At 52.2% G+C, this 23,461-nt stretch overlaps 1 pseudogene; it reads right to left on the reverse strand.

Annotated features, from left to right (window-relative positions):
- Positions 1-23,461, reverse strand: part of LOC119102249 (aromatic-L-amino-acid decarboxylase-like) — a 34,324-nt pseudogene that overhangs the window by 5,862 nt on the left and 5,001 nt on the right.

Raw genomic sequence — 23,461 nt, forward strand, 5'->3', positions numbered from 1 at the left:
AACGGGTCGAAATAAGCTGCCGCTTTGCGCCTCCGTCCACCGCGTGCCTGATAGAGTACCTGTCTAGAGCCAATCCCTGTCGTAAACACCGAACGGCAAGGATCGACCAAAAACCGTAACGACGGCACCATCCTGTCGTGGACGGGATGTCCTGCTTGGATTTGTCATGTCCTGTCGTGTTCCCAGTTGGCTTGGCGGCTCCACCGGGCGCGTTGCCTGGTGCGACACGTCCTGCTCTGGCCCTGTCGTGGTCCCCGTGTCCCGCCCTTGTCCGCTATGTCCGGTCCTGGTATTCTGTCCACCGGCCTGTTCAGCCGGTTAATCGGCCTCACCGGACCCCATGTCTGATCGGCATGTCCTGTCGCGCCCGCCATGCCCCGTCCCGGTCCACAATGTCCTGCTCAGATGTCCACGTCGTGTCCCTGTCCTTCTCACGTCACCCTAGTCATAAATGTCGTGCTGTCCTGCCTCGCCGTGTCCTGTCTTGTACTTTTCTGGCGTCCTGCACGTGAAGGTCAGGGCACATACCAGCTTCCATATCCTGTCCCCGTCTTATCCTGCCACGGTTCTCTGTGTCCCGTCCCGTCCTGAGTCGCGTCCCGGTCCGTCCTGTCCTGTCCCGTGGCGTCCCGTCCCGCCCCATCGCGTCCGGTCCATCCTGTCCCGTCCCGTGGCGTCCCGTCCCACTCCACCGCGTCCGGTCCGTCCTATCGCGTCCCGTGGCGTCCCGTCCCGCCCCATCGCGTCCCGGTGCGTCCTGTCCCGTCCCACTCCGCCGCGTCCGGTCCGTCCTGTCCCGCCCCACTCCGCCGCGTCCCGCTCACAGGCGGTCGGGCGGCCCCGACGAGCCGCGTGGCCTGGTCGCGTACCTCGCCCCACGCCAGCTCGATGTCGCCTCTCTTCGGTGGCGCTGGCGCACACGGCGAACCGCAGGATGTACGTCTGGCGCAGCTTCGAGGGCACCATGTGGATCCGACACAGCGTCGTTGATCTGCTTCAGCAGCGCCTCGTTCACCTCGTTCTTGGCCTGGGGGCGGGCAGCGGGTCGGTCTCGTTGCGATTGAAGGCCCCCGCGGGCAGGCCGAGGTCACGTGTCAGTGCGGGCCGGCTTGGGACTTGGCTCACATTGGCCGTGAAGACCGGCCCATACTGAAATTTAATCAACCACGGACAGGGTGGTGGCAATAACCCCAGCCCAATGTCTTGGCCTCGCGAGTTAACGATCAGTGAAATAGCGCGCTATATTCTTAAGCCGTCATTGAACATGCCTTGTTTTCAAGTTCTGCGAACCATTCTAGGTAAGTACGCTGACGCAACTACTTACATCGCCTGGCTGTTATGTGTTCCCTCCAACGATTCCACATGCATACAATAGCTCGTTTCCGTTTAGATGCAAGGCCCTGTTTCCAACAGGACGCCTGGGCGGTGCTGACCTTGAGACGGAAGCAGACCAGGCCCAGAGTGACCGGTGTCACGACCTCGAAGCGGCGGTCGGCGCCAACCAGCTCGCCGAACAGCTTGGCCAGCGCCACATGACGCCTGATGTGGGCGCGCAGGCCGCTCAGCCCGAACATTCGCAGTACGAACCATAGCTTCAGCGAACGGAAACGGCGGCCCAACGGGATCTGCCAGTGCTGCCATCCGGCGGGAAAACCGACAGTCATTGGTTGTGTGCTCTTTCGTTGGAGTAATGGTGTTTGAACCCGATGCGAATGAGTGCCAGTCACATGTTAGAAACGCTCCCATCCCTAGGCCCACATATGTAAGACACGCAAAATGCATTTGCTCTTGGAGACAGATGGGCTCGATGGATGGATGTGGTGGATTTGACCTTTTCAAACCTGCTGTAAAGCTTGCAACATTAGTGAAAATTTCGACCCCGTCATCGGTCCGAACTCAGACGCAGCAGAACGGCGGAAGCATCTTAGGATGACTTCCCATTTTAAGCGTCGATATATGAGCATCCGTCTGTTTTCAGCACTTACCCTGTAGTCAGGCACCAATCCTTGTTTATCGTGTTTTAAATACAGCGGGTCGACGTTGAAGGCGTCCACCAAGTCGTTGGCTCGTTTCACCCACATCGCCGAGCAGTCAAAGTTCACCAGCATCCACTGCAATTATTAACAGGGACTGAAATTAATTCGTACGTACCCAGTAAAGCATGGCGTGAAAGTCTATGCATCACTTGTATTAAGGAGCCTAGGCGGGATCCCAGTCAAAAGAGTGTGCAAGAGTCGCCCACGTCTGTATCAGCACGTGACCCTGGATGCACGTATCTTTCTGTCATGACACAGTTTCGGCAGTTCACCATACAGCTGAAATTGAAATGACGCTCGAGCTGTATCATGCCTTAAAGCCGTCATCACCCGCTGTTCTCCGCTTCAGGTCGTCATTAGGAGACATCTCTGCAGGGCGCGACGCCCCTGTTGCAGAGGATGTCGCCCACCCTGCTTACCTTGTGCGGGTTGAAGTTGAAGGAGTCGGCCAGACCCACGCCGTCGAGCAGTGGCCGAAACTCGGGGCAGATGAAGGCCGAGCCGGCGTACGCGGCGTCCACGTGCATCCAGAGCCCCTCGGCCTCGCACACGGCGCCTAGCTCGGGCAGACAGTCGAACGCGCAGGACGGCGTCGTGCCCAGGGTGGCCAACAGCTGGCGGCGAGTCACGGGGTCAGTGGCTCGACCAGCACACGCCGTCGTCACGCCGGGCGAGCCAGCTGGCGGCGTCGTCACGCCGGGCGAGCCAGCTGACGGCATCGTCACGCCGGGCGAGCCAGCTGGCGGCGTCGTCACGCCGGGCGAGCCAGCTGACGGCATCGTCACGCCGGGCGAGCCAGCTGGCGGCGTCCGCGCAGGACTGCACATGCCGAGAACGGGTCGGGGGAGGAGAGACCCCTGCACCGGCTGTCTGATGTGAATAAGTTGGCTCAGAGCCATCGGCAGTAGAGCTGTGTGGGAAGGGAAATGCTGGACCATATCATGATACTTGACAGTTCGCGAGGAGGACCCCATGCGTGAGGAACGCCCATGAGAGATGGTCAACTGTTTAGGCAGGAAAAGACGTGTAAGCGGTTTGAGCATCTTTGCATTTCTGCATTGTTGTGTGAAACATGATACGAACATACAAAGTCAATGTTCAAAGCCAGCTGTTGCACGAAGAGCACGGAAACGGGGTTCTTACGAAGAACGGCACGAGCCCCATAGACTTGTCCTTCTCAATGGCCCGTCGCAGTGCCGCGCCGCGCAGCGAAAAGTTGTTGTCGGTCTGCAGTTGGCGCATGCGCACGCCGGCCAACAGTCCGGCCCTCTCTGCAGACGAGTGGGCCTGGTCTGCCAATGGTGGACAACTGCTGTTATGAAGTCATGCCGGTGCTGCAAGCGCGCACGTATTCGCACTGTGCTTGCACTCTCGATCAGGATATCGGAAGTCTGAGAAAGAAAGAAAACAAAAAACTGTGCTGGTTTGCAGGACCGCACAGGAGCATTCGGGCCATAGCACCGTTTACGCGAATCGTTTTACCGATGCAATTTGCCCAAAGAATCCTAATGGATTATGCATGACAAATGTTCCAATTAAAAAACAAATCAACATTTAACTAAACATGCGATGTAATTCTATCATGACTCCAGACTATCACATTCGCGAAAGGGGCAGAACGGCAACAAGTCCCACCACGCTGTCCATTTGAGACCAGCCGTCGGCGGTTCCCAGATCCGGCTACGTCCCAGCAACGGCAACAGGTCTCACGACCCTGTCCGTTTGAGACCAGCCGTCGGCGGTTTCCCAGATCCAGCTGCGTCCCAGCAGCGAGCTATCCGGAGCAGGAGCCCGCTCACCGGAGCAGTAGGCCACCAGCTGGCCGACGACGGCGCTCTCCAGCCAGTCCGGGTGCTTCTGCTTGAGGCGGCGGGTGGCGCGGGCGCGCGCGCTGAGCAGCGCCACCAGGCTGGCCTCGCTGGCTGTGCCCTGAATGACGCCTCCGCCGCCGTGACCGGCGCTGGCCAGGAACGCCGCCGGCAGTCGCAGCGCCTGGCCCAGCCAGTCCATCATGGCCACCTCCAGCTCGGTGCAGGCCGGACTGGCGATCTGTGGAGGAGCGAGCCGCCGCATGAGGTGGCTGGCGGCGCCGCAGCCGCCGCCTCCCAGCGCGGCGTCGCACCGTCAGCTCTCGTTGGTTGCGGGGCTGTGGCTGGGACGTCTTGTCGGATGGTCTGCCCGGTTTGGCGGTTTGATGGTGTAGTATTCAGTGGCATGTAATTAGCACAAAGAATCCCAAGAAACAGTTTAAAACAACGTTTGAATTTAAGACAATATTACTAATTCAGGAAAGCATCCTACGCTGCACTCACAACATACGCTCCAGACCATCATATTCATGAGGCAGCACTGCAACTGGTCCAACCACCCTGTCCGCTTGATACCAGCCAGCGACGGCTCTATGAAGTATTCCTATATTCTCTCAAAAAAACTATTCCCAAGAGGCAGCTAAGTAACGGTTATTAAAACGGATAATCAACGACATATTAGCGTCTGCGAGGCAACTATTGACGATTCAGCAACATCAAGCACGACATGAGCGGCGTGACCTTCAGGCTAATTCCCATCATCAGGCATAGTGGTCTACAGCAGAGCCCGTGCTTTCGTCTGGGAAACATGGAGCCCGAAGCGCTATCGCCTGGTCCAGCTGGACCGCGGACTCAGCCGATGCGGTCCGCCCTATCGACTGGAGGCGGCAGACCGCCCCGTCCGACGCACCCAAGTGAAGCCGATGCAGCCGATGGCGTCGGACAGCATGTCGGCGACGATGGCGGGGTACGAGTTGCCGGTGGGGAAGTAGGCGTGGAACTGCGGCGAGTTCCAGTGCGTGACGCCCGGCATGATGACGCGCTCTACGTCCTGCAGCACCTGCTGCCACGAGTCGGGCTCCTCGGGTGCCTGCGCCGGGATCAGCTGACGCAGGTAGCCCGGCTGCACGGTCGGCAGCACGCGCCTGCCGCACAGGGTCATGCCGCAGGTCACATAGGTTACAAAGGTCACACAGATCACACAGGTCACACAGGTCGCACAGGTCGTACGGGCCAAGTAAATCAGCCGGTTCGCACGGGTCAGATGGCTCACACAAGTCACATTGGTCACGGAGGTCACCCTGGCAGGTCACACGGGTAGTGCAGGTCACAACACCCGAGCAACTCGTACCAGTCACGAAGATCACGTAGGTCACACAAGCCACAACGGCCATGGACACCGGGTGAACGTTCAAGGTTTGTGTACGCCCCCTGGAAATAACGGTCGTAGTATACTAAGGGGTGATAGCTCGCGATTCGTTTGTCGTGTTGGGATTGGCCGACACCGAACCACTACCGCTGCGGCGTCCCAAGGTCACTAGCCGATACCGAACCACTACCGCTGCGGCGTCCCAATGTCATTGGCTGACGCACCTTTGAATGGTTGTCTTGAATGGCACAATCTAAGTCATCTTTGGAGAAAGCTTGCGTATGTATCGGGAGCTCTTGAAAACGTTCTGGGCCATTTTCTAGCATGTTTGCTTTGATCGAGGACCATGCACAAGCCAACCCATGGTTGACTAACCACACGCAGTTTATCACCGTCATGGGCGCGTGACTATAGCAGTCGCATCGTCCCCGAACACAATCAGAATGATATTGCTATTATCGCGTCCCGATCAAGTGGTTTCGGATTCTTACATGAACGACATGCTGCATGCAAGTAAAACATCTCCTGATTTGCGGTTGAAAATCAACGGTCGGATAACGTGAAGTACCACCGCGGGACCGCATTGCGTGACAAAGCACATCCGCTGCGTGTTGTGATGCACGTGCGTTTTATGGTGGTGGGTCTGATAACAAACGAGATCCGATCGTCAGCTGGAGAAATAGCCGGAAGTTAGACAGAAGTTATATAGAAGCTAGATGGAAGTTATAAGCTAGAGATAGTCAGAGCGCCTCTGCCATTTTCCAAACTCTTCCAATCATTCCAAGACCGTGAAAACGCCCAATGCGTATGACCCGCTCCTCACCTTTCGCGGATGTTCTCCAAATAGTCGGCTACGTAGTCCACCATCTCCTTGCCAGCCTTGCGGAATTCCTCGGCGTTCATGGTGCTGCCGCCTGCCGAGGCTGTCGGAAGGCGAGCGCGTCAGCTGCGCCCTCCGAATCCACGACCGTCCCCGAAGCGCTATGGTGCGGCAGTTGCTGGCGACACCGGCAGCGCGCCGCGGCCGCTCTGAAGGCGATTCTGAGCCGACCCCGACGTTGCGCGTCTGTGCTGCCGCGCAGCGTGACATGCCTTGACCCCAGGGATCCGACTTAGCCATGGGAGCATTGGCAGCCGACACTGCCGCGCAGCGTGACATGCCTTGACCCCAGGGATCCGACTTAGCCATGGGAGCACTGGCAGCCGACACGGCCGCGCAGCGTGACATGCCTTGACCCCAGGGATCCGACTTAGCCACGGGAGCACTGGCAGCCGACACTGCCACGCAGCGTGACATGCCTTGACCCCAGGGATACGACTTAGCCATGGGAAGCACTGGCAGCCGACACTGCCGCGCAGCGTGACATGCCTTGACCCCAGGGATCCGACTTAGCCATGGGAGCATTGGCAGCCGACACTGCCACGCAGCGTGACATGCCTTGACCCAGGGATCCGACTTAGCCATGGGAGCATTGGCAGCCGACACTGCCACGCAGCGTGACATGCCTTGACCCCAGGGACCCGACTTAGCCATGTGAACACTGGCAGCCGACACTGCCGCGCAGCGTGACATGCATTGATCTCAGGGATCCGACTTAGCCATGGGAGCACTGGCAGCCGACAGCGTCCTGAACCATTGTCAGCGCTTCCGGACGTCGGGATGGCCAAGTGCATCTCGCATGGCCTTGGAGCTCAGTGCCTGAACCACGAGAGTGGGCTATGGATGCTGCAACTACTTTACAACCTGATGTGGCTTTAGCTCTTCATAGAACGCGAGGATTGCACGATGCACAATTTGTATAGCTTTACCGCTTGATTGTGGGGTATTTTAAGGTTATCATGCATGGAAAAGACAGTATTATTAGCCTTATTCCCCAGAAAGAACCAGGAGAATAAGATAGAGTTAGGGTGATATTTTGGCAACATGCTTTTCCTCGAAACAGCAGCAGAAGTGAATCCAAAATTGCTTGCCGATGATCCTACTCGATTTTTCAGGTTTGTTTGAAAGAGCAATCCACAGTTTTTACAGGACACCAACATTCAGGGAATCAACCAAAAAGCGATTGCTCTTTGGATAGGTTATCTATTATATTGAGCTTATTGCAATCGCTCTTTGTTTAACCCCCTTAATGTTAGTGTCCAGTAAAAACTGTGGCTTGCTCTTTCAAAACAAACCTCCAAAATCCAGTAGGATCATCGGCAGGCAATTTTCAATTCACTTCTGCTATTCTTTCGAGATAGGCGTGTTGCCGAAATATCAACATAACTATATCTCTATTCTCCTGTTTTTTTTTCTTCGAGAAATAAGGTTAATACTACTGTCTTATCCATGTGACTGATGTTCCTCGCTAATGCACTGAACAACTAACGTATTTATCCCACATGGTCTGAAGTTGTCATACTCTTGTTCCGTGGTTATCTGAATTGCTTTTTGGGGACTTTGTCCATCGTATTATCAGCCTTCACTTTATTTGCTGCTGACTTATTTTTGTTCGGTGTTCTGTCGCTTTGTTCGAGAGTCTCAAGGTCTACTACAGCACGTGCTGCATGGGCTGATTGGTCAATCTTTAGCCGATTGTTTTTCCTGATCACTGGCCAATTTGTGAACAAGGAAATAGAAACACTCACAGGGGACCACCATCACAGCTGGAGGAATTGGTCGGGCGGGCGGCTTCCTAACGTTAGGCGGTGACATCACAAAGTCGCACTGGCTTGAGCGGCAGCGTTGCATAGCAATGTCGATGCGTCGCTTGGAAAGCAGAAATCACGCAGAAATGCTGTGGTCGGTCTTGTCTATTATCGTGCAACGTGGCATCAAGTTTGTATCGTTATGTGGCCTCGGCGCGTGCTTTCATGTCTCGGGTGGGAGATATTCGGATTGGTGTGCGAGCGTTCGGCGAGAGTGAGCATCAAAGGCGGTTTTTCGGCAGCAAGATGCCATCCTGTGAGGTGGCCTCTTGCAAGAATGTTGAACGGCACAATAAAGGCACTTAAGTTTTTTACATTTATAAAACAACGATCCAACTGTCCTGAAAACATGAGTGCACCGTTGCTCTTGGACTAACTATAAATGTGGAGAATGTGGTAATCTGATCTGATCATTTTCAAGATCATGACTGATCCTGGCCATCTGGTTAAGACCAGTCCCACACCCAATGTTTAACCACGCCTTCAACCAAGTGGAGTTTCTTCTATGCAGCTGGACATCGCCGGCACGCCGAGGTGAGTATGCGTGTGCTTAAAAGGAAAATTACGGTTTGTTTTATGCAGAAATCTTTCAACCCGATTCACGGTCCAATGCGTGCACAATCTATGCCGCTCTGTTCAGTTTGTAGACTACAATACGAGATTTAAACGAGACTTTCCAACCATAACCTTGTTTACAAAGTGGGACCTGACAACCACACAAGTGGCACAGCCATCTATGCTACGCGGGCGAAGGGGGTGAGTGGTCAGGGGCGTAGTCAGGTTTGCGACGGGGGAGGGGAAGTTTGCACGAGCGAGTCCCAGCCCCATTGACAACACATCTATGCACTGTGAACTGACTAACAAACCCCACAACCGCTAATAGGTACAGTACCTAGCGCATCAATGAGCTACCAATATTGGTCTGTTCTGGTGCCGTAAACAGTTCTTTCAGCTGCGTGCCATACATGTTCGCCCGCCTATATGCGAGTCCCTTTACTAATGAACCTCTTTTGGACTCTTCGTGTCACTGTCCATGCTAGTGTCTGATATTTCAAACAAAGGCCATTTGCCTGGTCACCGAAGTTCGGGATAGCATACCGAAATATCGTGATAAAAGCTGCTGCTGTGCCTAAACCATAGATCTTCAACCTCACGAGCAGAGACGAATGGAGGGGGTGGGGGGTGGGGGGTGGGACTCGGAGGGCCGCGCTAATCTCGTGATTTTTGCGTCGGAAAACAGAAATGGCGGCGCCCCGCTCCCCCCCCCCCCTCCCCCACACCCTGGGGTAGCCGATGCACTGAAATGGGACCATGAAACGGGGCCATCCAGACAAATCCGTGGTTATGGCCAGGAACGGTATATATCGGAATGGTGCGGGCAGTGCAGTACTCGTCGGCCATTGACCGTCCCTGTTACCCGCTCGGATTGTCACCCTGAACCACACAAAAAACTGTGTCTTTGTATAAAAACGAGCATGCGACAACGAAAGAAAGGGCATGTCCGGGTCTAACACGTTTTGCTGTTGCAATGAGAAAAAGCACTGGTGACTTGTAATAGGGTCTGATTAATACGCCTGCTAGGTACGTAGAAATTACTGAATTTCGTCGTGTCGTAGATCTAAGATCCAGCTGTGGTGGACATGGCAGGGCATGCGGACGACATGGAGACAGCCTACCAGCAAACAGCTGCGATGTCTCCAATGCCCGCCCTGAACGAATTCGGCGAGGTCGACGAGGTCAACGGGTCGGGCGAAGACAAGCTCCGTGGCTGTGACGGCGAGAGGACCGAAAATGGCCTCCGCCTCGGCGAAAAGATGGACGAGGTCAACATCGAGCACAGGGCGCTGACCCTCGTTGCCGGCTTCGTGGCGGCCAAGTGCAAACACCCTCGATCCAGGTATGGGGCTGTCGACCCGAGAAGAACCACCCAGCCGTGTGTCAGACAGCTGGATACACGCGATTAGCCAAGGTGGTCTGATGGCACCGTTGCCGGCCTGGATGAGCGTTGTCGAGGATTCGAGATCGTGTTCCAGCTAGTAATGGGCGGAAGCATCGACCGAGACACTGGTATCGTTGACCGCCTCACAGAGCTCCTGCTGAGAAAGTTCTGCGCTGGACAAGCGAATTGCTCGGAAGCTGGTGACGACGCGCATCCATCTGCGCCTCGAATGGCTTAAGCAGGCTGGGGCTGAGCGGGCTGCTGCCAGGCTCGCAGCCAAACAGGTGCGGCATCAGGTGGACAGCGTTAAGTGAACATTGTTGTGCTTATGTGAGCATACGTAAGTGACCTTAAATGGGCATCCTCATGCCTTCTTTGTCTTGCATGCTTGTGCGTCTGTCTGAGGCCTGGACGTTTCCTTCGCAGATCAACGTTTGGGTTGTTTCAGACAGGTTGTCATGTCGCATAACTCTAAATTCAAGCTGATAAATATATACTTGTGTTCTCCGCCACCCCCCCCTTCCCGTTTGCTTTGTGTCCTCGCCAGGTATGCACAATGAAGTGTATGCTGGGCGCAAGAATCGTTTCAGAACAATACGGTGAGTTATGAGTCATGCGTGTGTTCGATGAACTGGCTGCATGGTGTGACAGATATTTTCTTGATTAACGCCACGCGCCACGACCTTCGGATGCTTCGTGTCATAGCTGATGCAATGTGCAATGTCCTATATTCTACCAGGCTGCACACTACTTCCGTCGTCTCAAACTGCCTCCACCACACACCAGTTCAACCCGGCGCGTCATGATGTATATTGTTGAGGTTCAGCGCGACAGCTCGGATGATGATCCTGGTGCCGGTCAGTTCCTTCTTTGGCAGTGGCTGGACCTTAGGCAGGCTCGCCAGCCTGCATTTAAGGAGCTGTAGGCTGGCCAACTTCAAGGCATCGCCATAGACTCAATATTTGGCATCCTCAGCAAGTGGGAGTGCCATGGCACACAGCCTCCCGGTTCCTAGGCCTATGTTCGCTCTTATATACCCAGCGTGACAAAAAATCCCCTTTCATATTTCCTCACAGTACTTTTTGAAGCGCTCTGTGGCGATCACCAGATGCATTTGCTAGTAGGTGCACCGGTGTAGCAAACGCGAAGATAATGCAGGCAGGAGGAGCGGTGATGGCAGGCTGCAACTTTGTGACGTCACTGTAAAAGTGAAGGGTAAGTGCCGGAAAAATCCCGGATGATCATATCTTATTACATGGCCTTGATCACTCGGTAAAGCCGAGCCGACGTGACAACAGAACCTAGTGCGTGACGTCGGTTGGATGACATTTTTGGGGATGACCGTTTTGGAATAAGTTTCTCACATAAATTTTCACCAGTTTAAAACGGTTGAAATTGTGACATGATATATATACATGTATATATATATATATATATAGTATATATATATATATATATATATATATATATATTTTGATCAACATATATATCTATGAATATATATATATATATATATATATATATATATATCAGTGGCAATCGCAACATCTGACATTGGCTTGCTGTTAACGGGAATGCTCCACAATTGGAGATGCTGAAGCAAGCATCAGACATAATGCAGTAAGCTCGCTTATAACTATTGGCATACTTTTAAGTGGAAAAGACTGCTCTAGACAACACAATTTTTGTTGTTGTACGTCTCCTCAATACGTCATTGTTTGGTTACGTCATCGTAACTTGGGCAGGTTAGATTATGACCTAATAGACGGCTGTTATATCTGGAAATCGCACTCATCGACACAAGGTATGAACGACCTCCGCAATTATATTTTCATTGGCTTTGATCGTCACTTGGTTAGAATGGCTTAATTTAAATAACGTTATTACAGCGTCACGGATGCTTGAGTGGCCTTGAAATAGTGTCCCCAAAAGTCTGCACATCTTCGCGGCGTGTGGTTCAGACATTAAAGGGGCTTAAGTCTTAAGAAGGACAGGGCTGTGAACTGCGCCGAATGATCTTCAAGACGGCTATTCCAGTTCAAAACCCACATACAAATGTGAACCCCCGCCCCAAATGACAAATAGCAGCGTCATGTTGCGCCGACGAAGGCCTAGAATTTGGCAGTGATTGATGTTTTGGGCGATTACGATCAAATTTAGCGTGGCATGCCGAAATATTTCGAGAGGATATTTAGCTATAGGATATTTAGGGGATATATATATATATATATATATATATATATATATATATATATATATATATAGCAGACAAACCCCCCCCCCCCGATGACGAAACTGTACTGCAGACGAGCGCTGTCAAACACCCTCGCTTAGAGTGCGTGAAGAGGGCATTTCCCTATCGAGTGGTGGCGACGTGGAGTTAGCTCGATAGTTTATTCCTTATTTGTATTATTCTTATTCTAATTATATATACACTTATTCCAAAGCGTCAGCTCTCCTCCCTGCTGCCACGCGTCAGCGCAACACTTTAATGAGTTCGAGGGCAAAGCAATGTCTTTCATCAGAGAACTTACCTAATTTGACCAACTGACCATGACGTGCAGGTGCTGATTGCACCATTAGTCGCCCATGTTTTATAGCATCGTACGTGTATCGCTGGCGTTGCGTCCCATTTGTATTTGTTGCGTGTTCTGTCTTTATCTATGTGACATGTACTGACGCGGCGTTAGAACTGCCACTCGCTGGATTTGGCCAATGTATGCAATAATAATAATAATAGGTTGATTCGCTTAGGCGTCAGCATGTTGTATTCGGAGTTTTTTTTTGCATTTTTTAATGATTGACGCTAGCTCTCAGCGACGGAGCCGACAAGCGATATTAACTAGACACACCGTGTTGGTACGTGTGCCACATAAAAATCACCCAACCCAGTAGAACACTGTCGGATCCATCGAGACACCGGCAACGCACCGTCCGCCATATTGCCCGTCCCTTTCCCAGTTGGAATGTACGATCCTGTCTCGTGTGGCCACCGATAATCGGGTTATGACACGAATTTCGATGCTCGTTTCGGCGCGTTCCGGCGACCTGGGCATTGCACGTTTCCAGTGGTGCACAAACGGGGTACGTTTGCACGTACCGCGACACCCCACTGCGGCACCGCGGTGGAGTGTCGGGGTGGTTTGATATTTGATGTTTGACTTTGATGTTGATGTTTGATTTTCGGACACGGTCCCAAATTTAACGAGGTGATGCGATTCTTGAGGTGTAAGCTTGTGCATGAAAGACTAACGGACGTTATAAAAAGCGGCATAGATTAGAGAGTCATCATTGCACGGTGCGCAACGTTCTGTTTTGATATGTTCATTTTTAGAATTGCGTGTCCTAAAATTTCAATCGTTTTGTGCTTTGATTATTGGGAAACATTCTTTTGTGACTGCGATGCAGGCCTATCTGACCCCATTTTACTTGAAGCGAGTCTAGCTGTTCTTTTGTTACTTTCAGCTGCTTACCCGAAATTTTGGTGGTGCGGTGGGGCACGTGCTAACATAACCGATTCATGCATCGCACTCGGCAGCGCGTGGCCAGCTGGACACTCGAATAAACATGTGCGCTAGTGAGTTACATGCTTTTGCCCCAGCCACACTGTGTTGGCTTGCGACACCACGCCCCCAGACTGCTGAATGTCCATTCACACGTCTAAATATTTGCCATCGGATATGTGGCATACGCACCACGCGAATGACTTCGCCGATGAAGCTAACAGCGCTTGTGCGTGACCAGGGGCCCGCCAGCGCGTGGTCAGGAAGCAACAAAGACATGAGTACGAGCTCCAGTGAGATTCCATGTTCTCGTCTCAGCCGAATCACTTCTGTCACGGCTTTAGCCATGAATTATGACCCTTGATTGCCAAATGTCCAGTGACACCTCTAAGCACCCGCCTTAAGAAGGATCGCAGGTTTGATGTTTGATGTTTGTTCGATGATGGACATGACGCAGTACATAATATGACGTGTGGACTGGTGCATAAACAGAACGCTTAAATCTGGGCGCCTCTTCTAACAATAACAAGATATGGTCATCGCCGCCAGGGAACCCACGACACACCGCCCACTAGTCAGATTTGTGAGCCGAGACGGGCCAGGCGCCCGCCGCCACTCCGGTTTACACATATAGCCGTCCCGGACCGGCGGGGGACGCCTGGCCCGGCAACGCCACACAGTGGCCCGTCTGCTGCCCGCGCCAGCAGAAAGTTTTTAGGCGAATCGTTTGGTCTGAAAAGAAATGCTTGAATTTTTTGCTATCTGGTGCCCAGTGCGATCTTGCAAGCCGTTACGTCTGAAATAGATACTTTGTTGCTCGTTGTGAGTGAGCTCGGAAAAAGTTGGAATAATACGATCTGTTGTGCGTCGTATCAAAATTCTGATTTCATGATAGCGAGGGCAGTTCAATACAACGTGCTAAGGGTCTTCATATGGACAGCCACACGCAAGAGGGACTAGGTGTTGTTGGACTTTGAATTTCGAACAGGTGAGCATTGAGTTCTGATACTCCTTATCTCAGGCTAACATTTAGTAGGATGTTATCGTGCCTGGATCCAAAACTATGATACACCGGAGACGCAGCCACACCGCAGCGCTGGTATACTCCCCGTTTGAAGGAACGAAAAGACTATATAAGTGACACCTCAAGCGGGAGTTGGTTCCATTTTCTCGTAGTTGATGGAATGTAGTATTCTTAGTATGTTGGGGTTCTGTTCGGTGGTGATGTGTCTTTGCAGTGCGTAGTGGGTGTCCTGTTGCAAGTGTTCGTGTGTCAGGTAGAAGTGCAGTGACGTTTGTTGGCAGTTGACGTTGGTTGTGGATGAGGGTGTGGAACAGCGTCAGTTTGTGTATGTTTCCTCGTGACTTGAGCGTTCCGTCCCAAATCGTCCAAAAGTGCGCATGTGTGTGTTCTGTGGAGTGCACCATTGATTAGTCTTGCCGAAACGCAACAGCCATATTGCCGGGTCGCAAAGTGGCAGGTGCGATTCGTCGTAAACACCACTAGACATCAGTGATCCGACTTCTGACACGCGATACGACGATTTCTGTCAATTTCGAAATTTGTGCTACCTGCGTTGAACCGATGGGACACGGTTGCGCTGGCCGGTGGCGCACCGTCGGCTGGATACGGTCCCAAATGATATGCGATGCATTATCCCACTGGCCCAGTCGCACACCTAACATCACGTGAAGCTCCTGTTTTTGTGGACGCCTCACGGTATCATGTTAAAAAAGAAACACAAATGGATCGAGTGTTTAGGTTACGTGGGTCGACACCATGCACAAATCAGCTAGTCGGGGCCGCGCCGGTCGTGGATCGCCATGCAGCGTTCCCCAAAAAAACATCGTCACTGAGAAGCCAAAAACGCTTGGAACATTTTGGTGGCAAAAGACACGCAATGGATGCCCAGAGGCTACCAAAAAATTGGGCGTGATTGCATGACACGCCAGAGAGGTATGCTCAGAAAATCTCATGTGGTGGGGTCGTATCGACGCCCTAACAGGGGAAGGGTCATCACGTGAACATTTCGCAAGAGCCGGAGCCCCGTTTGAATACACCACTGCCCACTTCGGATGGTAAACGGAACCGGAGCGCTGTGTTGGATCTACTCCGGAGCTCCGCTTGGCCGACCGAACTGTTGACTTAGGCGCCGTGTTTGCCAGACGAAGCATACCGGGCGTCACGTAACGACACCACGCAAGAGGCCCGTTCGTCAGCAGTCGGTGTAAGTTCATTTCCAGCCTGCCAGTCAGCCCGCCCGGCGGCCGGTAATTTACCGACACCAGAGTTACCTGTCCGATATTGCTCCGTCGCTGATGAGACAGGTCCGGAAATTGAGGTCTATATTTGGAAAGTGACGGGTCTGTGACGTATTTCATGCAAACCCGGTAATGTCCGTGCCCTCCACGGCAGGAGTGTCGCCCACGTCCCCTTCTTCGGCGACGAAAGAGAAAAGGAGGCAGTAGTTGCGCTTTGTTTTCTTCAGTTGACAACCCCAGCCCCCGTGCAGTGCGACTCTAGAGTAATCACCCGCACCTCAGGACTCGGGCTGTCAACCGGCTGGTTGCGGCCGGGTGGCCGGGACTAGCACTGCTGCGTCGGTCGTGCTGGTCCGGTTTGAAACATCGGTGCCGGCATCGAGGTGATGCCGGCCCGGACTGACAGACAGGGAAGCGCGTCCGGAGGGGGACGTATCGCGAATGGTAAAGAACACTGCGCTGTCAGGTTGCACACCATCTATTATCGGTATGGATCGGTTCGAATACACCATTTGACAGCAGCAAACATCTGCCTAGTTATGGTAGTCAATACGCCATTAGCGACCAAACAACAGCTATACTAGCAACCGTTCTGTAGTAGGCATGTCACTCATATCATTACCCAGCACTAACAGTGCAGCGAAACCATGGAGACACACAGTTCTCACACGACGCACAATGTCATACACACAACAACACCCGTCAGCGCCACCTATTGGTGACCCACACAACGAGGTGTTGACCCCGTGCTGCTACACCACCCCTCCCGGACATGTCACAATCGGAAGGTGATATGTCGAGCGCCGCAACGCACTGGGGCACCACTTCGCGGCCGTAGCGCGTACAGACGGCCGGACGAGCTGGGTGCTCAGTACCGTCCTCAGTTGGTGGGGAGCGCTGGGGTTCAATGCGCCGCGGCGGCTGGCGTCCGGGGAGATCCGGACGCATCCCGTCCCGCGCAGGCACGCACGAGGTAGCGTCCTGAGTTTGCCGCTCTGGCGACGGGAACAGCAGCAGCCGCGGGCCACCTACAGAACCGCGTGTGCAGCCGGCGGGCGGGCTGGCCCGGATGGCGTCTCGTAGATCGGTAGTGGATCCAGAAAAAGCTGCCTTGATGCGGGCGACAGAGACAACTTCCTCTTTGTCCTTGTGGCCGGATGGTCACTGTTTTAGATGACCGCCTGCACACGTGGAATGGGCTGTCGTAGGGCGGCTCTAGCGGTGAGCGTGAGGCTGTTCGTCTCTCCGGACGAAAAACATGGGTGCAGTCCGGGAGTTCTTCGGAAATGAAAGCGTTCTTCGATGACTGCTGGCGTGGCTGCACCGGGCGGAGTTGCCCCATGGCTCGCCGGAGGAGGTCGACTTACGACGCCGGGTCCAGCGGTACCTTGCAGGGTTGGTGACTGAGGAACTCCCCTGGGAGCCGGAGTGTTGTACCGTAAACGAGCTCCGCAGACGTGCAACCCAGATCCTCTTTTAGAACTGAATGCACGCCCAGCAGAACCAGTGGTAGGAGATCGGTCCAACAAGTGGCCGCATCTGCCGCCCGCAGAGCTGTCCTCAGCTGTCGATGGAACCTCTCCACCATGCCGTTACTCTGCGGGTGGTAGCTGGTGGTGCGATGCCTAGTGCAGCCAAGAGGCGCCGACAGTTGCTACCACAGAGCGGACTCAAACTGGGCACCGCAGTTCGGTGGTGACCTGTGCCGGCACTCCAAACCGAGCCACCCAGTCGGCGACGAGGGCGCGGGCGATGGTGACCGCCCGGATGTCCGCAACAGGGATAGCTTCCACCCAGCGGGTGAACCGGTCGATGCACGTAAGGAGGTACGTGTGACCATCCGACGGGGGCAGTGGGCCGACAATGTCGATGTGGACGGCGTCAAATCGAGCGTCCGGTAGCGTGAAGCCATGTGTTGGTGCCCGTGTGTGCCGATGAATCTTCGCCCGTTGACACGAGGTGCACGCTCATGTCCACTCCTCGATGTCTCGGCGCATAGAAGGCCACACAAAACGCTGGGAGGCGAGTTCTTGTGTGCCCAGCGGGGGCCGCGGTGCCTGCAGCATGGCGATCTTCCGTGAAAGTGTGTCAGCCACAGTGTTCTCCTTCCCTGGTACGTGCCTGACGTCAGTGGAGCCATGCCCGATGAAGTCGAGGTGCCGGATCTCCCTGGGCGAGTAACGGTCAGAGTTTGACCCGATCGCGGACACCAGGGACTTGTGATCCGTGAAGACGGCAGAGTTCCGACCATCGACGCTGTGCCCGAAGTGCCGGATCGCCAGGTACACGGCAAGGAGTGCTCGGCCGAAGGTGCTGCACCGAGTCTCCGTCGGCTTGAGGCTCTTCGAGAAGAACGACAGCGGCTTCCAACTGCTAGCCACGAACTGCTGGAGAACCGCTCCGACGCCAGTGTCTGAAGCGTCGACCTGCAGACTTAGGAGTGCACCCGGCGTAGGGTAGCCTGCGCCAACTGCTGCTTAACCGGACGAAACACTTGCCCAGCGTCGGCGGACCAGATGATGGGGCGGTGGCTCTTCGAAGCTTTCTTGCTGAGCAGACTGGTGAGTAGGGCCAGTATAGCTGCGGCGTCGGGCATAAAACGATGATAATACGCCACCACTCCGGTGAAACGCCGAAGCTGCTTCTCCGTAGTTGGTTACGGGAAATCCTACACCGCAGGTAGTTTGTCTGGAAGGGTGGGGGGGGGGGGGAGGGGGGGACGATGCCGAGCTCAGTGACTTCATGGCCAAGGAACTGAACTTTCCCGGTCCCGAACACACATTTCTTTTCATTAATGACCAGCCCGAACTTGTCGAGTCGTTCGAGGACCATTTGAAGGTGTTTGAGATGTTCATGCTCCGAGTTGCTGGCAACCAAAATGTCGTCCAAGTAGACAAATGTCCCTGGCACTCCATGCAGCACTTCATCCGTGAATCGTTGGAGGGTTTGGCTGGCATTACGCAGACCGAATGGCAATCGGATACAGGAGCGTGAATACGGCTCCAGGGGCACATGGCTTCCGAGATCTGGAGCTTTTACCAGGCATGGTGCCTTAGAGCTGACGTCGTTTGCATTTGCACTGCGCTGTTCAGCTGTTCGGTGTCGGGGGAGCGATTAGCGCGCGGGGGGGGGGGGGGAACGGGCATATAGTCAGGTCGGGCCTTTAGATGTACCCATTTTTGTTTAAACCGCCACATAGACAGCTGGCTCAACCTGCAGTGAAAACGTACACCCCTTCCTCCCTGTCCTGACCGCCACTCCCCGCTCGCGAGTGTTTGAATGCCGAACGGGGACAAGGTGAGATTAATGCATCGCCGTCTTGCACAAATCTGTTTACTACAGTCGCTCTTCACTGGCAAGTGAGGTGGCAGCCTCAGTTTTCCAACGATCTGCTCACCATTCGCCAATGAGGACGAGGTTCTGTCAGAAACTCCCTTCATCACACTGGTGATCACAACACAAGTATTTCACATTGAAAGGAACAAAGTGAAAAAGGTACAGCAAAGAGTATTTTGACACAGGCTTATTAGTCAGAGAATTTCACCATAGATCAACCACCAAAAGGTGAAAAACATCTTCATGTTTGGTGTTTCTGATTTTCATATTAACTCATCCATGCGGTTATTTGGCGCCCTGAACCCATCCCTGTGATTGGCACATCGACCCCACCGACGGTTTTTGAGATGTAGCCCCCATAATTCTTTAAATTCGGGGATTCAGGGAGCTTCTATTTAAGTTTTTATGCCTTATAATAGCGGTTTAAATATACAACTGCTCTATTTCCCTCGAAAGTGCATTACATGGAGGTAATGACGTAACTTTTGTCGTTTTTGGTTTTTCACAAATACATTTCTTTAGTCGACCGAGTAAGTTCAACACAGGGCAGGTTTGGCCTTCTTTCTACGAGGTTCTTGCATAGGTCCGTTTCGTATTTGTTAACACACGCTCCGGTGAGGGGTCAAATTGACCCCCCCCCCCGAAAGTTTTTTCCGGAATGGTTTCCGAACGGCGTAGCGTAGCCGCGCCAAATTTTGCATAGCTGTAGACAATTGGATGGCGAATCGTTTCATATAAAAAATAGACATACTTTGTAAGGTCGTTGACCTATGGCAGGACTAGAGTCAGGTCATGGTTTCAGCGAAGGCAATTTCTAGGAGAATCGTTCAATCTGATGCAACAACGGCGTGTTTGACGAAGCCATACGTCTAAAATACTTTCTTGGGCAGCTCAAGTATTGAATGAGCAAATAAAGTTGACCTAAGGTCAGATATGGAGGTCAGACCAGGGTCAAAATTAGCCTGCTTTATTACTCTAGGGTTTGCTGTATGGGATAGCTTTTGGTGCTCATTTCGAATTTATCGATTGCAGGAACCGCGTTATACATATTTCATTGACTTGTAAGAGGTAAGAATATGTCATTGACCTAAGATGACCCAGGTCGACATTTTTTTTAGGAGCATACTGCCCAGCGTAATCTTTGTCACTTATTCAAGTGCAAAACTCAGAGCAGTCCTGTATGATTTTGGTCACCATGACCTTCAAAAGGTCAAGCAAAGTTACTGACCTTAAATGAGCTTGTGACCTTTCGCTCAGAAACAGTTATCTAAGGTTCTGGAGGCACTTTGGAGACCAAACTAGAATTCTACCTTGTTTGACCTTATTTGACCTGAAGGTCATGACCTAAGAAACCTCAAACTTTGAACGAAATGAGTTAACGCGCAGGTCAACACAACGTACAAATTTGGTGTATCTAGCTTTCTTAGTTCCAGAGGTCTCAGGGGGCCAAATTGCCCCCTCAACCCACCCCCACCCGAGCGAAGGGTATCTAGCCCGCCACCCGGGCGTGTGTTAATAAGGCCAGGGAAGAAACTGGAGCTACGCGCCTCTAGTAGTATGAATCAAAGCGGTGGCTGTTAGGAACACTAACGGTCTACACATGTTTCGATTTGCAAGCTTGTTGTTTTTACTGGAGATTCACGACGCATTCGGCGGTTGAGGCTTTATGGCGGCGCCTGCCTCTCATTTTGCAGGAAAGGCGGGCACCGCAGAGAATCAAACCCCCGCACCTCTAGTTTTCCAGGACGTAAATGTCCTACTATTTTGACCATGGTGAAAGTCTTCGAGCTTTTTGGGAAAGCGGGCCGCAATGTTTCGATCAACAGGCTGTAAATATGCTGAAGTTTTACGGAAGCATTGAGACGAGGTATTAAAAGCCCGCATACAATAATTGTTCAGACTATCACCTCGGATCAATATAACGGAAACCAAAATCAGGCGGTTCCTACCTGAACTTCCAGTCCCACCGCCCAGACATAAAAAAGTCATCGACATTGCCTTCAGCATCGCCCAAAAACCGTAAGCGGTGATGACGCACCTAAAAAGAGAGAAATAAATAATCTAACCCACACATTCTGCGGGAACGGGTACCCAAAAAGCTTCACAGACCGGAAGCCCCCAGCGCACGCTCAATAAGCAAGGCAGCCAAACGCAGAACGAATAGCGTAGGCATCATTTCCTTACAACAAGGGCTTTCAGAGCAGAACGGAACAGTGCGTTGATGATAAAACATTAAGACAGTCCTCAGAAATAGCTCCAGGCTTCGGAGGACACGTACCAAAGGCCATCGCCACCTACGCTGCCCTCAAAAAGCTACCAGCATATATGACATATTCTGTGCCATTTTGGCGTTTGTATGTGAGAAAAGAGGACTTATCCACATACAAAGCCATCATATGACCACAGAGCACATAACCTTGCTCCAGGTCATGACCTACGTCAGTGGATGCCTTCTGCACATCACATGCTGGGCTCAATATAGGCAGCTTCGTAGAGTAACTTTGTACGCACAATTAAAATATTCCACTGAAAGCGTGCTATGATATCGTTCCAGTACATGATGAGCACACAATACGCCACGTGAAAACATGCAGTCATATGAGGCCATCAAAAGTCATTGACCTATGTTGTTTGTAGCGGAGAGACTGGATGAACAAGTGCGACGTGTGTAGCCATCTCTTAATCGCGTTTCTGATGCTGATGACGCATAATTTCATGCGCCAACGTGCCTGTTCCCAATCTGGTGCAAATACATTGCCAAGTGCCATTTACAGCATCCTGCCTTGGCCCTAAGCTGTGGAACGACATTATGGTTCCATATTTTCCAAGAATAGCTGATATTCCTGTATCGAAAACCATCGTTAAGAACATCATCCGCAAGCATTTCGTGAACATATATTAACGTAACAAACATATTTGAAGACATTGCCATCCTTGTGCTGTACATATCCAACGCACTTCATATTTGACCTCCTCCAAGTTTCATAATCAATTTCTGATATAAAGTCATGCACAAATACCCAAATTCATGGCGCTGGCTCCGGGAGTTCTCCCAGCAACAAGCTCTGCTTAGCTGGGTGGACTCCCTGGAAATCCAGCCCAAAACCCAGCACAAAAATGACCAGGTAATTGCCCCCTCCGATTTGTGACTGTATAACCCTTACTAACACGGGGAATTGAGTGGTTGTAGATTATTGGGCGGTTGTAGCGGGCTGTCATTAGCTGATTTTGGCTAATGACTACTTTAAGCCTTTTCATCTATGATTTTTCCCTACCTCTCACATAACGCAATTCCCTCGGGTCTGCTCCACCTCCTCGCCTGTTTTTTTTTTAAGTTTGTTTCATCTTCCTAGCTGGCAGTGCCGCGACTTGATTTTATGTTTTCTGGTGTTAACGTACGGTTTACTGCGTCGCTGGGATTGAGGGAGGGGCACTCCCGGTTACCTGTTCTTGGGTAACGGCGTAGAAAAAAAGTGTTTAAGGGACCGTGTATAGTGCATACGACGGCCATGCGATCTTGAGTACCTGTAGATGTGCGACGCACTATTTCTGACCAAAGAAAAAACATTACACTGGTCATAGAGACTCGGTAAGCACTTAATTTTTTTCATTTGAATGGCTTACACATTCGACCTGAGTTGACCTCTGCTGACCTTTAGGTCAGGCTGAAGTGTTTTGGTGTATAAAATACTTTTTCCCAGAGCTACACCTAATAAAATAAAGTCAGAAACACTGTGAAATAACATTGTTCTTGTCGGGTACTCGTAGATCAATTTTGAACGATGACCTGATTTGACCAACCCTTTTTGTCAAACAGAAATGGTCGGAAAAGATTTCCTACAGTCTTAACGCTTATTTCGTTCCCTCATTATCCGTCCTAAAGTGTTAACATAGGTGTTAACTGCATCTATCAGAATTACCGCCCGGCAGGGCTCGGTTGTCTCAGACCCTCGACATGGCGCGGGTTAAATCGTGACATTTTATGAGCGGTCGCGGTGGCGTTTATTACGTACGCTGTTCGCCCTCCCGGGGCGGCTGCGCTGTCATTTTTGCCGCCCAAAGGTAAAAAGGTCTAAGATCTTCTCGAAAAATGGAGTGATTTAGACGACGCAATGCCTATCAGTTGGCTGCATCTTGTGATACAATGTCAAATTTTTCAGTAATTTGCATTCAGCATATTCGCAATTTTCGAAGTATCTTAGACCATATTAAACTCGGCGAAGCTTAAAAATGTTCCTCCTAGACAGCTAACTTGTTAGCGCTTAGGCCTTTTGCCTTTGGACGGCAGATTTCGTCCCGCACCCTGAAGTCCACAGCCCTGGTGGGCGCATTTGTTTAGTTGTTCAGGGATCCATGCTAAAGTCCGGATGCGGTGGTTCTCCCCAGCGTTTTGACATATGTGACAGCATGCCGCAAGGACGCATACAAACTATGGACTCATGCAACACAGAATCCCGAAATCATAATGGACGCGTGGTGCGTGGTAATTAGACCATTGTCTAACTAGGCCCCTTCCACCA

This window comes from Pollicipes pollicipes, unplaced genomic scaffold (genome assembly GCF_011947565.3).
Source record: "Pollicipes pollicipes isolate AB1234 unplaced genomic scaffold, Ppol_2.1 Scaffold_5724;HRSCAF=6776_pilon_pilon_pilon, whole genome shotgun sequence".
In the NCBI taxonomy this organism is placed as follows: domain Eukaryota; kingdom Metazoa; phylum Arthropoda; class Thecostraca; order Pollicipedomorpha; family Pollicipedidae; genus Pollicipes; species Pollicipes pollicipes.